The sequence below is a fragment of the Carcharhinus amblyrhynchos genome, unplaced genomic scaffold (genome assembly GCF_965287045.1).
Source record: "Carcharhinus amblyrhynchos unplaced genomic scaffold, sCarAmb.v2.hapA scaffold_46, whole genome shotgun sequence".
NCBI classification, from domain to species: domain Eukaryota; kingdom Metazoa; phylum Chordata; class Chondrichthyes; order Carcharhiniformes; family Carcharhinidae; genus Carcharhinus; species Carcharhinus amblyrhynchos.
In genome coordinates, this window is record NW_027649787.1 from 3,296,543 (window position 1) to 3,317,617 (window position 21,075).

Consider the following 21,075-nt stretch of genomic DNA (forward strand, 5'->3'; position numbering starts at 1 on the left):
ATTAGATCAAACAGAGAACAGGCTAGTGTACAGTTTGAGGGAGAAAAAACGCCCAGAAACAGCACCAACTCGGCCGTGCCGACTAAGTTTCCAAAACGGAAGTGATTCCATTTGCCTCCGTTTGGGCCATATTCCTCTCAACCTTTTCCATCCATGGACCTGTCCAAGTTTCTTTTAAATGTTGTAATTCTGCCCACCTCTGCCACCTCCCCTGGCCGCTCATTCCATAAACACACCACACTCCGTGTGAAAAGGTTTCTCCTCAAAACCCTTTTCATCGCTCCCCTCTCAAATTCAAGCTGTGGTCTTTAGATTTCGACTCTCCTATCCTGGATAACCGAGATCCAGGAGAAAGCGGCGCAGACACGGGAAGAACGTGCAGACTCCGTACAGACAGTGACCCAGGCCGGGAGTCGAACCCGGATCCTTGGAGCTGTGAGACAGCAATGCTAACCGCAGTAATACAGTAAATGTGGGGTGCAGCTGGGAGGGCAATTGGAGATGGTCGAATTCCCATGTGCCCCTCTGCTCCTCCCACCAATTTCCAGCAATTTTCCTGAATTGTTACAGTTTGTGTAGATATTACACAGTGCGATCCCAGTGAGCTGCTGGTGAAGGGACTGGTCCCCTACATTAATGAGTTACATTAATATGAATGTGAAGAGACTGGTGGAAAGGATTACTGATAAAATGGGTTCTGAAATGAGCAGAGAGTGTGGAGCCTCACTGAGGGCCTGAACTATTTTGCAGAATTGCTTGATCTTGAAGGATGAAGAGTCAGTAGAGGCAGCAGCTGAGAACCAGCTCCAGCAACAAACAGGCGCATTTCCTGTGACCGCGGCTGTTCGCTGTGAGTCTCAAAATAGTCTTACCCACAGCCCGATTGGGCTCTGCAACATGAACTGAGGTGCGGAGATATTTGGCCAAGATTCTGATCACCTCATCACCTGATGCTTGAGACGGAAAAATGATGTTCTTGCCAGATGCTGTCAGTGCCTTTCCTGTTTCTACAGTTGAGGGGCTTCATGAACAGAACTGCATAAGGTGGCCAAACACTGGAACTGAGTGTTAAACTGCAGGTTGAGGAGTGTTACCTGACGGGGGTGGATTGGAGTAAACAGAGAAAAGGCTTGTGTAGAATTTGAGAGAGGTGCAGCATGGGAACAAACCCTTCGGCCTAACTCGTCTTTGCTCGCCAAGTTGCCTAAACTGAACGAATCCCATTTTCCTGGCCTTATCCCTCTCGACCTTATCCATGTATGTCCCTGTACAAATGTTTTTTCAATGTTGCAATTGCACCTGTCACTACCCGCCCCCCCACCCCCGAAAGCTCACTCCAAATGCGTACCACGTTCTGTATGAAGCACTTTACCCCCCACACACCCCTTTATACGCTCCCCTCTCAACTTCGAGCTATGCCCCTTAGTTTTTGGACTCTCCTATCCTGGGGAATCTACTTTGGTTGTTCATATTATCTATGTCCCTCGTGATTTTCTAAACCTCTACGAGGTTAACCTAATTTTACCGTTTGCAAACCGATTTGATAGCACGGAACCATTTAGATTTATTTGTGTGACAAGTAGGTTCACATCAACACTGCAATGAACCTACAATGAAACTCCGTGAGTCTCTCCACTGAGGGAGAATTTAACATGGCCAATGCACCTAACCAGCCCGTCTTTCGGACGGTGGGAGGACAGCGGAGCGCCCAGGAGAAGCCCGCGCTGATATGGGGAGGACGTGCAGTCCCCGCACAGACAGAGAGCCGGCACAGTGGTTAGCACAGCCTCCCAGCGCCAGCGACCCCGATTTGATTTCTGGCTTGGTGACTGTCTATCTGGGCATAGCACATTCTCTCCGTGTCTGTAGGTTTCGTCCAGGTACTCCGCTTGTCTCCCCAGGGGAGAGATGCAAAAGAGTCCACAGGGGCAATTTTTTCACACTGAGGGTGGTGAGCGCCTAGAACAAGCTGCCAGAGGCAGTAGTAGAGGCGGGTACAATTTTATCTTTGAAAATGCGTTTAGACAGTTACATGGGTGAGATAGGTATAGAGGGATATGGGAAAAATGCGGGCAATTGCGACTAGCTTAGCGGTTAACAAAAGGGCGGCATGAGCAAGTTGGGCTGAAGGGCCTCTTTCCATGCTGTAAACCTCTGTGACTCAATGACTCAATCCAAGATGTGCAGGTTAGGTGAATTGTCCATTTTAAATTGCCTCCTCCTATCAGGGGGATTGGTGGAAAGGGGCGGGGTGAATATGTGGTATTGTGGAGGTGGGGCCTGGGTGGGATTGTTGTCGGTGAGGCACGGTGAGCTGAACAGTGTCCTTCTGTACTGTAGGGATTGTGAAAAAGAAATCTAAAAAAAAGGCATTAATTTAACCCAGATCCCTAGAGCTGTGATGCAGCACTGCGAACAACACTGCCGCCATATCTAGCCTGTCCAATCCGGTCAGGAGTTTATATATTTCCATGCGATCCCCTCCCATTCTTCTAAATTCCACTGAGTACAAGCCCAGGCGATCCCATCTCTCTTCATTCGTCACTCCTGCCATTCTGGGAATAAATCTGGTGAATCTTCACTGGATTCCCTGAATGGGAAGAATGTTGTCCCTCAGACTCGGAGACCAAAACTGCATGCAATACTCAAGGTGTGGTCTTCCCAATGTCGTGTATAACTGCAGCAAGATATCCTTACTCCGATATTCAAATCCTCTTGCTATGAAGGCCAGCATGCCATTAGCTTTCTTCATCACCTGCTGTACCTGCAGGCCAACCTTTTGTGGCGATTCCACTGTGGCATCCAGGTCATGTTGCGCTTCCCCTTTCCCTAAACTGCCACCATTGGGCGGCGCGGTGGCACAGAAGTCTCACAGTGCCAGGGCCACTGGTTTGATTCCCGGCTTGCATCACTGTTAGCATTGGGTTTGGACATTCTCCCCGAGCCTGCGTTAGTTTCCTCCAGGTGCTCCGGTTTCCTCCCACAGTCCAAAACTTGCAGGTTAGGTGGATTGGCCATGCTAAAATTGTCTCTTTCTGTCAGGGGGACTAGATAAGGTAAATGCACGAGGTCACTGGGATAGGACCTGGCTGGGGTTGAGGTCAGTGCAGACTCAATGGGCCGAATGGCTTCCTTTTGCTCTTTAGGATTCTATGATGCAGATAATCAGGACAGTCAAAAGTCTCACAACACCAGGTGAAAGTGAAACAGATTGATTTAGGAGCACCCGGAGGAAACCCACGCTGACACGGGGAGAACGTGCAAACTCCACACAGACAGTGACCCGAGCCGGGAATGGATCCCCGGTCCCTGGAGCTGTGAGGCAGCAGTGCTAACCCACCGTGCTACAGTGTCACCCCTGTACGGGAGAATAGCAGGACGAAACTGTCATTAGTAACAGGAAAGGGAAAAACAGACTGAGTCTCTGTTTATTCAAGAACACAAGGCTGAGGGGTAACAGAATAGATGTCCTGAAAATTGGACCAGCAGTACCTACTCAGTGACAGTTTCCGGTTTGTGGGGAGGCGATGGCCTCCTGGTACTATGACTAGACTACTAATCTGGAAACACAGTGAATGCTCTGGGGACTCGGTTAGAGTCCTGCCACGGGAGCTGATTTAAATTTGAGTTCAATGTGAAAATCTAGAATTAAGGATCTACTGATCAGCGTGAAACCATTACTCACTGCCGGGAATCATAGAACCCTACTGTGCAGAAAGAGGCCCTTCGGCCCATCGAGTCTGCACCGAACACAATCCCACCCAGGTCCTACCCCTGGTATCCCTACATATTATACCCACTAATCCCTCTAACCTACGCATCTCTGGACACTAAGGGGCAATTTCTTAGCACGGCCAATCAACCTAACCCGCACATCTTTGGACTGTTCGAGGAAACCGGAGTACCCGGAGGCAACCCATGCAGACACGTGGAGAATGTGCAAACTCCACACAGACAGTGACCCAAGCCGAGAATCGAACCCAGGACACTGGAGCTGTGAAGCAGCGGTGCTAACCCACTGTGCTACCGTGCCGCCCCTGGCATCTGAACCGATCTGCTTCACTCACGTCCTTTTGGGATGGAAATCTGCCATCTTTACCCGGTCTGGCCTACATGCGACTTTACAGCAACAGGAATTTGGTTCTAAAGTCTCAATGAATCTAAAATGGCCTCCACGTGCAACAAGTAAATGTTGGCCAGCCAGCAAGCCCATGTCCCACGAATGATTAAAAAAGTAGACATTTAAATTTTAAAAAAACCTTCACCCGAACCTTCAGCCTACATCTATCCAATAGCACACTCTGAAATACAATGGAGAAAAGTTAATTATTGCACTCTACCAATTTGGGCACTGGATAGCACTGCTGCCTCACAACACCAGAGAACCGGGTTCGATACCTGGTTTGGGTCACGGTCTGTGTGGGGTCTGAATGTCCTCTCCCTGTCCGTGTGGATTTCCTCTGGTCGCTCCCATGTGCTCGTTGCTGCATTGGCGGTGCTAACAATTCTCCTTAGTGTATCCGAACAGGCGTAGCAGTGTAGAGACTGGGGCATTTTCGTCGTAACTTCATTGCAATGTTAATGCAAACCTACTTCTGTCATTAATAAAATACACTTTAATTCGAGGAGATTTGATTTTTAGAGTCGGCTGCTCTGCTGTGACGCACAAACTGTGAGGATTGTCAAACGAATATTGTGTTCACCCTGAGACTGCCCTCCAATGGTGACATCATCTCCACTGCAGAGGTCGTCATAGTTTCCATTGAATCTGTAAAGGCCCAACTGAATGGGAGGCAGACCACGTCATTGTGTCCACAGTGTCTATAGAAGCGAGCCCGTGAGACACAACACAAGGAAATTTCTATCAAGATGGCCGAAGAATCTCTATCTCTGATTCTCATTTTCCAAATCCTGAGGTTTCACTGTGAGTAAGAGGCGGGTGGCAATTTTAATCGGAATCAATTTTATAAACCAGAATGAGCTTTTTCTAAGCCGAAAGCGTGAGCCAATGTTCAGGTGAAGGCATTTGAACTAATCATATAAGTTCATTTATTGGTTCCACCCACAAAGCGAAGAAAATAAGTATAACAAACAATGATTACAGACAATAATGAGATTGTGCAGTGGATAGCACTGCTGCCTCACAGCGCCAGAGAACCGGGTCCGATACCTGGTTCGGGTCACTGTCTGTGTGGAGTCTCCATGTCCTCTCCCCGTCTGAGTGGATTTCCTCCCATCGCTCCAGTTTGCTCCCACAATCCAAAAGAGGTGCGAGTTGATACATTAGCGGTAATTCTCCCTCAGTCTATCCGAACAGACGCTGCAGTGTGGAGAATAGGGGATTTTCGCCGTAACTTCATTGCAGTGTTAATATAAGCCTACTTCTGACATTAATGAAATCAATTTTAATTCGAGGCGATTTGATGTTTAGAGTCGGCTTCAGGTCTTTCAATAATCAGTGTTTATGTCACAATAATCTCTCCAGTTACAGAATCCGAGTCCTCTCTGTCTCAGATCCCCTTCACAATGGCAGCTGCAGTGGGCCAAACGGTGGGATTACCCTGTCATGACACTCAAGAAGTGGATTTGGTGTCCAACTATGCTTGGTACAAACAGCGGCTGGGTGAAGCCCCGATACTAATAGACACTACATCCTGTACTGGGGCCAACTGTAAGTTTAGTTTTGAAAAAGCCAATCCAGGAAATGTGTTGATTCTGCAAATTCGCAATGTCCAGACGCATGACTCTGGTTCCTACTACTGTGTATATACTCGGTCTAAACTGATCCGGAAAGGAACCATACTCCTGGTTGGAGGTAAGAGAGCAAGTGAAATCCATTCAGAGTGTGGCACAGCATTGTCTTTTTTGTGTAAATTAGTTGTTAACTCTGTCCCAATTTCTGTCCAGACAGTTCCACCAACAAGACGGCTGTGCAGGTATTAGTCCCGCCGGGTGAGCCGGATGTGAATGATCATGTGCCCTTAGTGTGTTTGGTCAGTGGAGTTTCCTCCAACCAGATTGCTATTTTCTGGAATATTGCCGGCCTGGTCACTGAGGGATCGAGTGATCCCGGGATAATGGAGGATGACGGGACCTACAGCATCAGAAGTCTTGTCATGGTGTCGGGGCAAGTCTGGAGAAGTGGCGGTGTCGGTACTTGCATTGTACAACTGGGGATTCCAAGCAAATATTGGACGGAAAGTGTGCCCTTCCCCAATGCAGGTGAGTTGTTCATCTCCACAAAGATGGTTTGAATTCAACTTGAAATCAGTTGCGTTAATGTTCCAACTATTCAGAAACTGCCGTCTGTTAGGTACACAAGAGAGATCTCCCATTTTACCTGCATTATTTATTAGTGTCACAAATATACTTACATTAACACTGCAATGAAATTGCTGTGAAAATCTTCTATTCGCCACACTCCTGCGCCTCTAGGAGTGCACTCAAGAAGAATTCAGCATTCCGCCAACCAGCTCGGCTTCCGAGAATTGGAGGAAACTGGAACACCTGGAGGCGGCGAGCACCGATCTGGGAGTACGCGCCGACTCTGCACAGACAGTGATCCAAGCCGGGGATTAAACCATGTTCTCTAGCAATGTGAGGCAGCAGGGGTAAGCTCTGTACCGCCCAGAATCCGGTCACTTCTCCCCTTCAAGGCAGAGTCTATTTTCCTGGCTGAAAGTTTTCCTTGAATCTGCGTCCATCGCCCTTTTCAGACATTGGATTTTCAAACTCATTTGAGTTCAGTCTGACGTTGGATGCGCGTTGCAACCAAGAAACGAACAAGCATTGACACGATGTTCTAAATCTGTTTTTTTTCCCCCTGAGGCATTAGTTCAATTTTCCAGAATTTCACGCCAGAATCTCTACATAAGAACGGAAGAACATAAGAAATAGGAGCAGGAGTAGGCCATCTAGCCCTTCGAGCCTGCCCCGCCATTCAATAAGATCATGGCTGATCTGAAGTGGCTCAGTTCACTTTCCCTCTCTCTCCCCATAACCCTTAACTCCCTTGTCGATCAGAAACCTATCTGCCCGTGACTTAAATATATTCAGCGAGGTAGCCTCCACCACTTCAATGGGTAGAGAATTCCAGAGATTCATCACACTTTGAGTGAAGAAGTTCCTCCTCAACTCTGATCTAAACTGCACCCCCCCCCCCCCCCCGCTTATCTTGAGGCTGTGTCCTGTAGTCCTGCTATCCTTTCTAAGCGGGAAGAATCTCTCTACCTCTACCCCATCCATCCCCTTCATTACCTTATACGTCTCTATAAGATCCCCCCTCATCCTTGTAAACTCCAACGAGTACAGACCCAGTCTATTTAGTCTCTTTTCATAGACTAACCCCCTCTCGTTTGGCATCTGTTTTATTAGAAATCCCTAATCCCAGGAATCCAATTGCATTAAGATCAAGATCAAAAGCAACACATGAATTGCATTTTCGATTATTTAATACTGTCAATAACGAGATTAAGACTGCTCTGAGATCAGTGGGAATGGTTGGAACTTTTCATGTGAGTATCGCTGTAATTCCATAGAACCATAGAACTCTATACTGCGGAAAGAGGCCCTTCGAGTCTGCACGGACCACAATCCCACCCAGGCCCTACCCCCATATCCCTATGTATTATACCCACTAATCCCTCAAACCTACGCATTCCTGGACACTAAGGGGCAATTTCTTAGCATGGCCAATAAACCTAAGCTGCACATCTTCGGACTGTGGGAGGAAACCGGAGGAAACCCACGCAGACACGAGGAGAATGTGCAAACTCCACACAGACAGTGACCTGAGCCAGGAATCGAACCCAGGACCCTGGAGCTGTTGAAGTAGCAGTGAAAACCACTGTGCTACTGTTTGACCTTGTGATTAAGAGCGCGTCTGGATGGCCAACAGAAGCATCTATAACAATAGATGTCACAAGTGGAATTGTATTTGGACTCGGTAGTGAGAAATGCACAAAACTGTGAGGGAAATTTAGAAAGAGTGGCAGTACTTCAACAGCTATTTCAAAGATGCGGCGCAGTCTACGTGCTGTGGGTTGACCCACAATGACATTAGGGATGGAATTCTCGGATTTTGACCCAACAAGTGCGACAGAATACCGATATGTTTCCAAGTTGGGATGTTGAGTGGTTTGGAGAAGAAAATGCAGGTGGTGGTGTTTCCATGTATCCGCTGCCCATGTCCTTCTAGATGGAAGTGTTCGTAGGTTTGGAAGGTGCTGTCTAAAGATCTTTGATGAGTTGCTGCAGTGAGTGCACACACACTGCTGATTCTGAGCGGGGGCTGGTGGAGGGAGTGAATGTGTTGCCAATCGAGCGGGCTGCCTGGCCCTTGATGATGTCAGGCTTCTTACGCGTTGTTGGAGTTGCAGCCAACCAGGCAAGTGGGAGGTAATCCATCACACTTCTGACTTGTGCTTTATAGATGGTGAACAGGCTTTGGGGAGTCAGGAGGTGAGTTATTCTCCACAGGATTCCCAGCCTCTGGCCTGCTTTTGGAGTCACTCTGTTTAAGTGGGGATTCCAGTTGAGCTTTGATTAATGATAATCTGTAAAAAAAATGCCAGTGGTGATTCAGTTATGGATATAACACAATGTCGAGGGGCAATGGTTAGAGTGTCTGCGTTCAGTTTCCCGTCCCAGCAACGCGGAAAGATTTATTTGACCCAGAGCAATTTCTAATAGTTTTCTCTCTATAGGATGGTGCAATCTGGAACTTTCCATTGCCGTAATTATCCTGGTGATCCCGATTATCCTTTTAGTCCTTCTCTCCATTTGTATTTGGAAGAGAGGGAGATCAGGTGAGGAATAATGTTCAGTAGGAATATCATTACTATTCATCCAATGTGACTCCCCTCGAAGGTTTAAATTACTGATCACAGTGTCTTGTTTCAGGAGAGCGAGCGGAGGGAGCCGGGAATGAAAGGTGAGTAACTGAGCCATTTTCAAAGTTCATCTCTCTGTATATAATATCCTGTTAAACACAGTTCAAAACCACTACTTATTCCAATGGTACATGTTGAAATTTTCCCTATTTTAACAATGAGTGTCCTTTCTCTCAAAGATTTCTTGGCCAGCATTTGCAGGATATAACGCCTGTTTCATTGTGTTTATTTCCTTATGCAGTTTTAGCTTGAGAGAAAGACTGCGGAGAGGGCAGCGGAAAGGGCGTCAAACGGGTAGGTTACATCCAAACGTTGGCAAAGATTCAATATCACTGAACACATAAATCATAGAGACTTTGCAGTGCAGGGGGCCAGTCGGCCCATCGAACCTGCATTGAGACCAATCCCATCAAGGCTCTATCCCTGTAGCCCCACACATTTACAGAGGTAGTGCTCCTGATGGTAAGCAAAATTTAGCCCGGCCCATCCACCCAATCTACACATCTTTGGGCACTAAGGGACATTTCAGGATGGCCAATCCAGAGAACCTACATATTTCTGGGCACTAATGGGCAACTTAGCATGGCCAATCCACCTAACCTACACATCTTTGGGCACTAAGGGACATTTCAGGATGGCCAATCCAGAGATCCTGTATATTTTTGGTCACTAATGGGCAATTTAGCATGGCCAATCCACCTAACCTACACATCTTTGGACCATGGGACGAAGCTGGAGCATTCGGAAGAAATCCATGCAGATATGGGGAGAGCAGGCAAGCTACACACGGAGGTGCACCCAAGCCTATAATTGAGCTCAGGTCTCTGGCTGTTGGTGGAAGCAGTGTTAAACAATGACAAAATGGGAGAAATTAAAAAGGTTGATCCGTGTACCTCACGCGATCATATTGTTGTGCAATTAATTGGCCATATAAAAAGGCATAACTGTTGATTGTCAAATCTGACAGTAAAACATCAGATGGACAATCGACGCCAGGTTGGGAAGATATTCCTTATTCCTCCATTGGTGAATTGGGATCGAGTGAAATATTGTTGACGTATTGAAGGACAGTTTATGGATCAGTAAAATGCTGGTGTATGTGGGAGCATTCTTTGGATTGTCACCCAGTGGGGCCATTGAGGTATTGATCTCATTTGTGGAAGAGGACATCATTGGTTCACTGTATCTCAAATTATTTATTGCTTCAACGGAACAGGATTAGATCCAATTTCTGGAATCATAGATTCAAACAGTGCAGAAGAAGAAGGCCTTTCTGCCCTTTGAGTCAGTACCGCCATTGAGAGGTCACTCCCACTGAGCTAAATAAACACATTAAGTGAGATGGATACACCAGTAATGGCACTGCATCCCGCCATGCCCCACCCTGCCCCGCCCCACCCCACTTGCCACGCCCTGCTCCGCCCCACCCTGCCCCATCCCGCTCACCCCAACCTGCCCAGCTCTGCCTCACCCCACCCCGCCCCGCCCAGCACCACCCTGCCCCACCCCGCCCCACTCCACCCTGCTCTCCCCTTCTCCACCCAGTCTGCCCTCCCATGCTCAATACCGCCACATTACAAACACGCAAACTCACACCTAATCCCATCTGCCAGCACTTGTTCCAATGCCCTTAATATCATAATGCGCCAACTGCTCATCCAGAGAGTTTTTAAATGATGTGAGGTGTCCCGCCTCCAGCCACCCTCCGAGGCAGCACATTCCTGACTTCTACCAACCTCTGGGTAAAAAAAAACTTTTCCTCACATCCCCTCTAAATTTCCTGCCCCTCACCTTAAATCTATGCCCCCTCGTGACTGACCCTTCAACTAAGGGGAATAGCTGTTTCTTATACACTCTGTCCATGTCCTTCATCATCTTGTACACCTCGATGAGTTCAGCACTGAGTCTTCCCTGTTCCAACAAAAACACTACCTTATCCAACCTCACTTCGTATGTTCCATCCCAGACAGCATTCTGGTGAATCTCCTCTGCACTCCCTCCAGTGCCATCACATACTTCCGATAATGTGGCTTCCATAACTGCACACAGTTCTGTAGCTGTGGCCTCACCAAAGTTCTATATAAATCCAACATGGCTTCCCTACTTTTGCAAACAATGTCTCGATTGATAAATGGAAGTGGCCCACATGCCCTTTTCACCTCCCTACTAACATGTCCTTCCACTTTCAGAGATCTGTGGATAAAGACGCCAAGTCCCTTTGTTCCACAAAACTTCCTAGTGTCCTCCCATTCAGTGAATATAATATTGTCAAATTACTCCTTCCAGAGCGTGTCATTTCACAGTTTTCAGTGTTAAATTCCATCTACCGCTGATTTGCCCATGTGACCATTCCGTCAGCGTGTTCTTGTAGCCTAAAACTGTGAGCAGTTCTGGTCGCCTCACTACAGGAAGGATGTGGAAGCTATTGAGAGGGTGCAGAGGAGATTTACAAGGATGTTGCCTGGATTGGGAGGCATGCCTTATGAAGATAGGTTGAGGGAGCTCGGTCTCTTCTCCCTGGAGAGACGAAAGTTGAGAGGGGGCCTGATAGAGGTTTATAAAATGTTGAGAGGAATAGATAGGGTGGATTCTCGGAGGCTATTTCCCAGGGCTGAAATGGTCGCTACGAGAGGACACAGGTTTAAGGTGCTGTGGACTAGGTACAGAGGAGATGTCAGGGGTAAATTTTTCACTCAGAGGGTGATGAGTCAGTGGAATCAGCTGCCGTCGGTGGTGGTAGCGGCGAACTCACTGGGGTCTTTTAAAAGACTTCTGGATGAGTATATGGGATCTAATGGGATTGGGAGTTACAGATAGTTCTATGGCTTGGTAGGTATGGATGCGTTCAGCGCAACTTGTGGGCCGAAGGGCCTGTTTGTGCTCTCGGGTTCTATGTTCTATGTAAAACACTCCACGTCACTGTTAGCCGTACACCCAATCCTTGCGTCTTCTGTCAACTAACCCAACCCGCCACATGGGCATCAGTGAATTTTATATAAATGACGAAATACGGTGGTGGGCGGGAGGGAACGGAACCCTGTGGTACGCCAAGGGACACTGGCTTCCAGTCACTAAAGCATCCTCCTGTCGTCACACGCTATCTCCTACAACCGATCCAATTCTGAATGCACTTTATCAAATTACCCTGAATATTTGCAAGTCCCCCATTTGGAGCCATGCCAAAGGCTTTGCTGAAATGCATGTAAACGACATTGGCTGCAGTACCTTCGTCTGCAGACCAGGTCAGCCTCACAAAATTCCATCGGATTTGTTAGGCCTGATCTTCCTCTATCGAATCCATTCTCACTATCTCCGCACAAGCTTTGTCTCTCCAAGTGTCGCTACATTTTCTCCTTCAGAGGTTTATCTCCTTGTTTCCCTACCACTGACATGACACTCACCTGTCTGTCGTTCTCCGGTTCACCTCTACAGCTCCTCCTAAATAACCCAGCCGCATTTGTTGCTCTTCTGGGACCTCCCATGGCCAGAGAGGAATTGAAAAGTACGAGCCAAAGCCCCTGCAATCTCCCCTCTTGCCTCCCACAGCTGTTGAGGGTGCAATTCAGCTGGACTTGGAGATTTATCCACTTTTAAGGGTGCCAACACCCCCAGTAGCTTATCTTACTCTATCTCAATTTCCTCAAGAACCGCACAGTCCCTCTCCCTGAATTCTGGATCATAGTCCTCATTCTCTTGGGTGAAGAAGGATGTGATGTATTCATTTAGCGCCTAGCCCATGTCCTCTGGCTCCACCCACAGTTTGCCGCCTTCGTGCCTAATTGGCCCTATTCTGTCCCTGTTTGATATACATGTCGATTATGCTGGGATTTTCCCTACTTTTACCAGACAAAACTTTCTCATATTTGTGCTTTATATTCCTAACTGCTTTCCTAAATTGATATCTTCCACTTTGTTACACAGATAACAATCACCAAACAGATGGAAATAGAACACAAGACTGTGTAGTTCAGGTAAGTGCTTTGCAAATATATTAATATTATTGAGGATACTGGATTTTGGAATAAGTTGCAGGATGTCCCATCTGGGATAATTCATGCGGCTGTCAGCGAGTCTGAAACATCTCATTGTAACCAAATTCCATTCGTCCCCACTTTGGAACCAGAACATATATCTCTGCGGCTCTTCCAAATGATCATCCAGCGATTGAGTTAATGTTCCGGTTACAATACCTCAGACAGACGTTTCTGCGGATTTCCAGCAGTTTTCATTGCTGATTGCCAGATATCTGCTACTTTTCACGTTCCTTACTTTTGCGGTGGGTCTAGTTCTCCCTCACTCAGTTCCAGGTTTACTCCCATCCACGCACAGTTGGAAATGTATTACTTGCTGGGATTATCGTCACAGTGAGATAGTGATTAGCAATGCTGCTTCAGAGTGTCAGGGTGTAGAAAAAATTAGATTCATATAAGCAATTAGGTTGCATAGAAAAGTAAGTCTGTTTTAAACGGACTTGCTATAGTAGGGGTTAAAGCTGCAGCAGTAGCTAAAGGGTTAATGATTCACTATATACTCACCATTATACCGAAAATCAAGAAACTAGCTGAAGCAGGCAGGGTTAGAAAAACAGGGCCTAGCAGACACTCAAGGTCTAAAGGCCAGATAACGGGCCATCTGCCTTTAGGACGATAGAAAAATAAACCACCATTCTTCTTCCCTATCTAGTTACGGTAAATCACAAGGGACAGGGACTGTAGGATGATTTAGACCAAGGACACTATAGATAAGTCCTAGGACCATAGTTTTAATTCATGGGACAATGATTAAAGGGGTAATAGAGATAGTAAGGATAATAGGGAGTATTGTAACCTGCTTGCAGAGTTGTTTATTTCACTGTATAAAAATAGCGCGGGTTTGCTCAAAAATTCAGAGTTCTCTCGGTGTTGACTGAGGTGTACTCTCCGTGATATCACGACAATAAACTCTCCTGACGCCTGACTCTGAACGTCTCTGCCTGAGTTATTCTGAGCTAGGAATTTCCTCGACACAGGGGCACGGGTTCAATCCTCCGCTTGGGTCACTGTCTCTGTGGAGTTTTCACGTTCTCCCTGGGCCTGCATGCGTTTCCTCCGGGTGCTCCAGTTTCCTCTCACCGTTCAAAGGTGTGCGGGTTAGGTGGGTTGGCGATGCTGAATTGCCCTTAGTGTCAGGCGGACTAGCTAGAGTAAATGCATGGGATTATGGAGATAGGGTCTGGATGTGATTGTGGTGCAGGCTGGATGGATCGAATGACCTCATGCTGTACGGTAGGATTCTATATATCTGCTGGTTTGACCCTGTGTGTTTGAGAGATTCTATGTATATCTCTGTGTCTGTGTTGTTGAGAGTTTGTGTGTGTGTGAGGTTGTGAGATTCTCTTTCTGTGTATCTATCTCAGTGAGAGATTGAGTCTGCTTTGAGCGGGATGGGTGAAACTGTGTGGAGTTTGCACATTCTCCCCGTGTCTGCGTGGGTTTCCTCCGGGTGCTCCAGATTCCTCTCACACTCCAAATTGCCCTTTGTGTCCCGAGATGCTTAGTTTAGAGGGAATAGTGGGTAAATATGGAGGAATATGGGGATGGGGCCTGGATGGGATTGTGGTCGGTGCAGACTCGATGGGCCAAGTTGCCTCTTTCTGTGCAGTAGGGTTTCTATGCTCTGCACTGTAGGGGATCTATCGCTCTCTATGATCATTCTATGATTTGTGAATGTTTCAGAGTGAACTTACCTACGCCAGTCTGGATTTGGCTGCCTTGGAAAAGAGATCAAAAAAGAAGGCGGGTCGAAAATAAGAATCCAAACGATGAGTTATGGAGGGAGCAGAATTTCCCGAAAATCCCACAGCCTCGTGGAAGTAACCATGGAGCCAATGAGATTCCCTTCAAACACCTATACTTTCTCTGCGCATCCGCCGATCATTGACTCCAGTGTTCAATGGAAATGATTGGAAATTGAGTTTAGGGTATTTCACTGGAATGGCCTTCTTCAGCTGTAGACAAAACTTCGAACAATGCTCAGAGCCTTTCCTGAATTTCTCTGGAAAGGATCTGCTGGTCGTATAGTTCAAGTTACTCACAGGAGATGTACCAATTCTCTTTGTAAATATCAATGCGCGAATACCAATTAACGATCCTATTTTTATAACGATGATCTGTCTTGATGTTGATCAACAATAAACTTATAACTAAATGTAATCTTTATGATGTTGCGGTTTCTGTTGAACTGACACTATCAGTCCAGAATTCAGATGTTTGTCAATGCTTCAGGTATGAGAGGTTTGATGATTTATCGAATTTGAATTCAATGAGAGATGGGCCCAGATTGCAATGCATGGAATTTCCAATGTTTTCATGATAATTTTACACAGTGAGTTTGTGTTGGTGTTTAACATAAACCGTACATTTCAAAACAATAGGATGAGTACAATGTTACGGAAGAAATAACGAGTTTCGATTTGGGCTCTGCAGCATCTGAATCTTCTTGCCAATCCTTGTCATTTCCTCGCCAACTCTGTCCGGATTTATAGAAAGTGGTATTTTTGTGAGACTATTAATCCAGAAACTCACATGCCACAAACTCAGTAGTCTTGCATGCTCAGGCGTATAAAGTGTTCATCTTAATTTTACCAGGATGTTGCCTGGTACAGTGGGAAGGTCTTATGAGGAAAGGCTGAGGGGCTTGAGGTTATTTTCATTAGAGTCAAGAAGGTTACGTGCTGACCTAACTGAGGCATAAGAGATGATCCCAGGATTAGATAGGGTGGACAGTGAGAGCCTGTTTCCTCGGATGGTGATGGCTAACACGAGGGGACATAGCTTTAAATTAAGGGGTGGTAATTATAGGACGGATGTCAGAGGTAGGTTCTTTACTCAGAGGGTAGTAAGGGCGTGGAATGCCCTGCCTGCAGCAGTTGTGGACTCGCCAACTTTAAGGGCGTTCAAATGGTCAGTGGATAGGCATATGGATAACATTGGAATAGTTAAGGTTAGAGGGTCATTAGATTGGTTCCACTGGTCGGCACAACATCGAGGGCCGAAGGGCCTGCACTGTGCTGTAATGTTCTATGTTCTATTAATGCTTCTTAAATGCTGTGAGAGGTCTCACATTTACCACCCTCTCAGGCAATGCCTTCCACATTCCTATTACCCTCTGAGTCGAAACCTTTTTCATCCCATCTGTTGTAAACCTCATGCTCTTTACTTTAAGTCAATGTCCCAGGCTGGGTGCTGACCCCTCTCCTCGGCTACATAAGTTCCTGTCTATCCATCCTATCTATGCCGCTCATAAGTTTTGAAACATCAATCAGTTCCTCCCTCAGCCTTCTCTGCTTGAAGGTGAACGACCCGAGCCAATCCAGCCCTCGTTATAGCTGAAACAGTCCAAGCCAGGCCACATCCTGGTGAATCCCGTCTGCACCTTCCCAAGTGCAATCACTTTCTTCCTGTCCTTTGGCGGCCAGGACTGCAGCTATACCCCACAAAGTGTTGCGTACAGCTCCATCATAACCTCCCTGCTATTGAACTCAATGTCTCTGTTAATAAAGGCATGTAGAATCATAGAACCCGACAGTGCAGAAAGTGGCCCTTCGGCCCATCGAGTCTGCACAGAACACAATCCCACCCAGGCCCTAGCCCCATATCCCTACATTTTATACCCGCTAATCCCTCTGACCTACACATCCCGAGACACTAAGGGGCAATTTCTTAGCATGGCCAAACAACCAATGTGTCCCACATAGCCTTTCTGAATGACCTTATCAACCTGTCCTGCTGTTTTCACAGATCTTTGGACATGCAGATCAATGTATCTTTGATCATTTGTACTTCCTCTGTGTCCAACGGTTCATTGTGAAATCCCTTGCCATGTTGGTCCTTCTAATATGAGTCAACTCACACTTACTGCATTAAATTCAATTTGTCACTGGTCTGACTATCTGGCCAATCCTTCTCCATCATCGTGTAATCTAAGACTTTGATATTTTTCATTTGCATACCAACAATGATTGTGCCATTATAGAACTTATTTATCATACCTCCTACATTTACGCCTCGATCATTAGTGCACATTGCAAACAGGAAGGGACCCGGCACGTGTTCCTGTTGAACAGCACTGGTCAGCAGACTTCCAGTCACAAAAATAGAACTTTCGACCATCAGGCACTGCCTCCTGTCACTAAAATAATTTTGGATCCAGTTTGAAAAATTGACTGGATCCCATGGGCTTTCATCTTCTTCATCTGCCGCCCATGTTGGACCTGTTGAAAATCCTTTCTGAAGTCCATGTCGACCACATCAAGTGTACTGCCCGCATCTACACAACTAGTTCCCTCCTTGAAGAGTTCAGTAGAATTTGTGTGGCATGATTTTCCTCTGGCAAAGCCATGATGATTATCCTTCATTAATGCTTGCCTCCCCGAGTGGAAATTAATTCTGTGCCTCAGATGTTTTTTCCTCCAGTTTCCCTACCACTGGAGTTAAGCGCAATTGCCTGTAATTTTCTGATCATTCCCCCCCCACAATAGCGTCTGCTCTATCCATAGATACCATAGAAAATTACAGCTCAGAAACAGGCCTTTTGGCCCTTCTTGTCTGTGCCAAAACATTTTTTGCCTAATCCCACTGACCTGCACCTGGACCATATCCCTCCACACCCCTCTCATCCATGAACCCGTCCAAGCTTTTCTTAAATGTTAAAAGCATTTAGCACTTTATCTCATTCCACACTCCCACCACTCTCTGCGTGAAGAAGCCCCCCCCCCCCAATATTCCCTTTAAACTTTTCTCCTTTCACCCTTAACCCATGCCCTCTTTTTTTTCTCCCCTAGCCTCAGTGGAAAAAGCCTCCTTGCATTCACTCTATCTATACCCATCAAAATCTTATACACCTCTCTCAAATCTCCCCTCATTCTTCTACACTCCAGGGAATAAAATCCAAACCTATTCAATCTCTCTCTGTAACTCAGCTTCTGAAATTGATGGGCACTGAGGAAAATTGGGATTTACGCTGTGTACCTAAATTCCCCTTTTCAATTTCCCTGTTCAAGATCAGAGAGTGCATTGCAATAAATTCTTACTGAGTGATTTTAAATGATGTCAGGGCCAATGAATCTTTATTATACACTGTTAAGTTAAATTGCATTTTCACTTTAAGATGTTTGAGTCCTGATATATTTCCATTTCAAGCAGTGTTGCTGTTCTACGGGAGATTTGATAGAGGTGCATAATGCGAGATGGGTATAGATAAAGTGAGTGTAAGCAGGTTTTTTCCACTGAGGCTCGGGGAGAAAAAATACAGAGGGCATGGGTTAAGTGTGAAAGAAGAAAAATTTAAAGGGAATATTCGGGGGTGGGGAGTGGGGGCTTCTTCATGCAAAGAGCGGTGAGAGTGTGGAATGAGCTGCCGGATAAAGTGGTAAATGTGGGGTCACTTTTAACATTTAAGAAAAGCTTGAACGGGTTGATGGATGAGAGGGGTGTGGAGGGACATGGTCCAAGTGCAGGTCAGTCGGATTAGGCAAAAAATGGTTCAGCACAGACAAAAAAGGCCAAAAGGCCTGTTCCTGAGCTGTAATTTTCTATGGTTTCTATGGGTAGAGCGGATGCCATTGTCAGGGAAAAGATCAGAAAATTACAGGCAATTGTGTTTAATTCCAGTGGTAGGGAAACTGGAGGAAAAATATGTGAGACACAGAATTAATCTCCACTCGGGGAGGCAAGCATTAATGAAGGGTAATCATCATGGCTTTGCCAGAGGGTAATCATGCCACACAAATTCTACTGAATTGTTCAAGGAGGGAACTAGTTGTGTAGATGCGGGCAGTTCACTTGACGTGGTCGGCATGGACTTCAGAAAGAATGTTGAACAGATCCCACATGGGCGGCTGAAGAAGAAGGTGAGAGCCCATGCGATCCAGTCAATTTTGCAAACTGGACCCAAAATTATTTTAGTGGCTGGAGGCAGTGTCTGATGGTCGAAAGTTATGTTTGTGACTTGAAGTCTGTGACCAGTGGTGTCCATGATGTGGAGATGCCGGCGTTGGACTGGAGTAAACACAGTAAAACGTCTGACAACACCAGGTTTAAGTCCAACCGATTTATTTGAGGTAAGTGAGGTTTTGCAAACACAGGCAAGTCACGGGGCTTGCCTGGGTTTGCAAAACCTCACTTACTGTACTGTCTGGAGACAATGCACATCTGTTTAACCAGTGGTGTTCAACAGGAACAGGTTCAGCCATTTCTGTGGCATGTTGAAAGAAACAGAAATCCGTTTGGTGCAAATCACTCAGTCCCTCGTTTAGTATAGCTAAGTGCTTCTAATATCAATTTCCAATTATTGGGCAGCACCGGAGCACTGCAGCTTCACAGCTCAAGGGGCCTGGGTTCGATTCCCGGCTTGGATCAACTCTGTGTGGAGTTTGCACATTCTCCTCGTGTCTGTGTGGGTTTCCTCCGGGTGCTCCGGTTTCCTCCCACAGGTCAAAGATGTACGGGTTAGGTCGATTGGTCATGCTTAATGCACTGAGATGTGTAAATTAGAGAGATTAGTGGGTAAAATATATAGTGATATGGGGCCAGGGCCTAGGTGGGATTGTGGTCGGTGCAAACTCGATGGGCCGAATGGCCTCATTCTGTACTGGCGAGTTTCTATTTACGTTGACCATTTGTGAATGAAAAAGGCATTACAATATGCTGGCATGGATTGGCTGAAGACATTTGGACTGAAGGAAAACAACACCAGCTGTGCGCAAAGCCTTATCGCAAACTCGGCACAAGCGGCTTGAAAAAAACAGGAAAGGAAATGTTCAAAACTATTGACTGAAAAGTAACTCAACCCCACCCACATGCAATACCTCAATATCATCCTTTTCTTCACTTTCGTTCGCTGGGGCAAATTCCTTAGTAATGCATTAAAGGGAAGGTCGCACACGTTTTTTTTCCTCACGAACAGAAGTCGTTGGTAGGAGAAGGATTGGAATGAGGCACTCACTCAATGTTAAAATGGGCGGCGCGGACTTGTAGGGCCGAAGGGCCTGTTTCCTGAGGAAATCATCACAGAGCCCGACAAAGCAGAAAGAGGCCCTTCGAGTCGGCATCGAGTCAAGGCCCTACCCCCATATCCACATACATTATACCCATTAATCCCTCAAACCTACACATCCCCAGACACTGAAGTGCAATTTCCATAGCACAGCCAATCAACCCAACCCACACATCTTTGGGCTGTGGGAGAAAACAGGAGCACCCGGAGGAAACCCACACAGACATGAGGAGAACATGCAAACTCCACACAGACAGTGACCCGAGCCAGGGATCGAACCCAGGTCCCTGGAGCTGTGAAGCAGTAGTGCTCACCACTGTGCTACCGTGCCGCCCTGTTCTTTGTTCTTTGGTTGTATCGCTTGGAAATCCTCCTGTTGAAGGCTGATGGAAATTGAAAATTCTGAAACTGATTTTTATTGGGGAGGTCTGAGTACAAGTTACTGAACCAGGCCTGATAGCTGAAGTGAAATACAGATCAGCCACTATGTGAATGTAAGAGGGAACAGGATCGATGAGCTGAATATGCCCCTCCACTTCGATGTTTGTGATCACACTCAACAATTCTGAAATTGCTTCTTCGGCCGCCACTGAATTACAGAACTATTTTCCTGACTCAGCTATGCTGGTCAGAAATCACAATGCTTATTTATTTACTTTGTTTAATTTTCGGATGGCATGGATTGCAATTCCAGTTTTTTTTTCCTGCCCATTCTGGAGACCAATGATTTGCTGGTACTGTTCTACCCAGCGGGTGGTGAGGGATTGGAATGCCCTGCCTGCTGCAGTTGTAAATGCGTCTAGTTTGGGGGCGTTTAAGAGATCTCTGGATAGGTTTATGGACGAAAAGGGATTGGTATAGGCTAGTGGGTCATTGTTTTTGTAACTGGTCGGCGCAACATCGTGGGCCGAAGGGCCTGTTCTGCGCTGTAATGTTCTATGTTCTATGTTCTATGTTCTGGCGCCACCACCACGAAGAGAGACTGAATAGACTGGGCCTGTAGTCGATAGAGTTTAGAAGGCTGAAGGGGATCTTATAGAGACACGTACGATAATGAAGGGGCTAGATAGGGTAGAGGTAGAGAGATTATTCCCGCTTAGAAAGGAAAACAGAACTAGAGGGCACAGTCTCAAAATAAGGGGTGGGGGGG